The sequence below is a fragment of the Dendrobates tinctorius genome, unplaced genomic scaffold, assembly GCF_039654945.1.
Source record: "Dendrobates tinctorius isolate UK_male_01 unplaced genomic scaffold, ASM3965494v1 ptg000151l, whole genome shotgun sequence".
Classification (NCBI taxonomy): Eukaryota; Metazoa; Chordata; class Amphibia; order Anura; family Dendrobatidae; genus Dendrobates; species Dendrobates tinctorius.
The window spans coordinates 29,420,053-29,423,173 of NW_027361818.1; positions in this window are offsets into that span (position 1 = coordinate 29,420,053).

Consider the following 3,121-nt stretch of genomic DNA (forward strand, 5'->3'; position numbering starts at 1 on the left):
CAAAAAATGGAGGTGCTTGCATGAAGGAACAGGAATATTCCAATGTATTTTGAAAAAAATAAAAAAATGCAGCACTCACCAATAGAGCTGAAAAACTGTGCTTCTTTATTTCACATCAATTCCATCAACAGGTAGGTGGACATGCAGGACGTTAGAGGAATGCTAGGGGAGGGAGGTGTCGGCAGGTCCACCTAGCTGTTGATGGAATTCATGTGAAATAAAGACGCATAGTGTTTCCGCTCTACTGGTGAGTGCTGCATTTTTTCTTTTTTCAAAATACATTGTTCCTATTAATCAGCTCAGTGTAGAGGTTATCACACGATGATGTATTTGTGCATCTTTTTTATAGAATTAGATGCAGATTTGTGTTTTTCATACATCCTAATATTAACAATAATTTTCTTTTAATGAATCATTAATGAATCTCTGATGAATACCCAAGAGGTGCCCATGAAATCTTCAAGGAAGATTGCCTGCAGAGAACACTATATATTGCGCACCCTCCGGAACATCTTCGATTAACTCAAGGAATCTTCTGGCTGCCCGCCGTAATCTACGTCTCTATCTGGAAACTAACTCTGGTTATATTCTTATATAAGAGAACGGAAAATAGAATCTCCTGACTAATAATCTTTTCAAAACTTAGCAATTATTTATAAAGTGCGTCCTCTGTTTCTAAGGAAAGATAAGGTGTCTTCACCGACATGTCATTTTATGGTAGAGGTCTGCAGAACGTTGTGATTCATTTGACAGATACTGCAGAGGACTTCATTGGATGCCAGATAATGATGAAGTCTTGAGATGCCCCCTTCTAGTCATCGAGCTCACTAACCTCAGTATGTACACCTTTTGTGCATATTGTTCATTCATACACCTAGAACAGCAGAAGTCTTCTAAGATCTGGATGTTGCCTCTCTCTCTCGAAACATCTACTCATCTGTTGTTGAAGACTTGTACAAAGTGGACTTTGGGTGGTAAACATCAACATTTAGAAACACGGAACATGTAAGATCGATGGCAAGTGGTGAGCACATTGTCCGACAACTCGTCTCTTTATCATAGGATCAGATAAGAAGAAGGTTTACATTCACTTCTCGTTGCTTTCCCAACCACATCTACTGGAAAGTTATGAGTGTTTACTCCTGATAAAGGAAATAAGGAATACAGGTATTATAATTCCTAATCCATAAATTGCCAATATGTTATATTATTTGTTATGTACCAGCTTTATATAATCATGTTTTGCTTCAGCTAAAAGAAACCAAGACTCTGGTCCATATCCTCTCAGAAACATGATGCCGTGAAGCCTCCACCATCAGATTTATCCTTGAGAACTAATAATTCTCCCATGCCGGTGAGGCAGAATATTGATTTAAATATTGCATCCTTCTGTAACGGGGGAGATCCTTCTCCCATATTTATAGGAGTCACATATTAGTCTTTTGTATCTTATCTTTGTCATTATTTAAACTAAACACATTTTGTTTTCATTCAAATCCAGTGTGAAGACGGAAATTTTGATTGGAATACAGATTTTGACATTACTACTAATCAAGGTATTGTTACCTGAGATTATTATTATTATTATGCATTTATATAGCGCCATTTATTCCATGGCACTTTACAGGGAAAAGGGGAAATATAGACAAGTACAATAAACATATGCAACACAAGGGACACACAAGTACAGAAGGAGAGGGGACCCTGCCCGCAAGGGCTCACAGTCTACAGGGATGGGTGAGGATACAGTAGGAGAGGGTAGAGCTGGTTGTGCGGTGGTTCAGTAGACTGAGGATCATTGCAGGCTGTAGGCTTGTCGGAACAGGGTCTTCAGGTTCTTCTTGAAGGTTTCCGTTGATGGTGAGAGTCCGATGTGTTGGGGTAGAGAGTTCCAGAGTCAGGGGGAAGCACGGGAGAAGTCTTGTATGCTGTTGTGGGAAGAAGAGATGAGGGTGGAGCAGAGAAGGAGATCTTGAGAGGATTGAAGGTTGCGTGCGGGTAGGTACCAGGAGACCATGTCACAGATGTATGGAGGAGACTGGTTGTGGATGGCTTTGTATGTCATGGTTAGGGTTTTGAACTGGAGCCTCTGGACAATAGGAAGCCAGTGAAGGGCCTGGCATAGGGGGAAGGCTGGGGAATAGCAGGGAGACAGGGGGATTAGTGGGGCAGCAGAGTGTAGGATAGACTGGAGTCATGCCAGAGTGCTGGAGGGGAGGCCAGAGAGTAGAAGGTTGCAGTATTCGAAGCAGGAGATGATAAGGACGTGCACTAGTGTTTTTGTGGTTTCATGGTTGAGGAATGCACGGATCTGGGAAATATTTTGGAGTTTGAGGTGGCAGGAGGCGAGGGCTTGGATATGTGGCTTAAAAGAGAGCGCAGAGTTGAGGATCACCCCAAGGCACCGAGCATGAGGGACTGGTGAAAGAGAGCAGCCATTGACATTGATGGAGAGGTCTGGTGGAGGGGTAGAGTGAGATGGGGGAACGATGATGAATTCTGTTTTGTCCATGTTCAGTTTGAGAAAGCGAGCAGAAAAGAAGGCAGACAGACATTGTGGGATTTTGTCAGAAAGGAGGTGAGGTCAGGTCCAGATAGGTAGATCTGCGTGTCGTCAGCCGTGGGATTCTATGAGCTGTCCCAGGCCGAAGATCAGATCGGTTCTGATCTTTCCACTAAAGAATTTCCGATTGTGCTCCCTTGCATATCACATAGAAAGGTGTCTATTAACGTCTCCCCATTTTGCTTGTTTTCCACAGGTTATACCAATCCACAGTATACATTTGTAAATGTCACAAAGAAAATAAATACAAACATCTTCACCCACTTAAGTGTTGTTTTCCCCCAACAAAGTTTACATGCAGTGGGAATGTGATTGATTAGAGGTAATAGCGGTGGCAGTAGAACAACACATGACCTCTGTGGCCACTGATTGGCTGCAGCGGTCACCTTCTAGCTGTATGTAAGCAAAGTCTGTTAAGACAATATGAGTGATAATGCTCATTTGCCGAAAAGAAAGGATAAGTGAGTAAGATTTTTTTTTTAATATTTACTTTTATAATTTGGAGTCCTTTATGTCTTTTTGAAAAGTTGTATACTTAAGACTTTCCACTATTTTTCT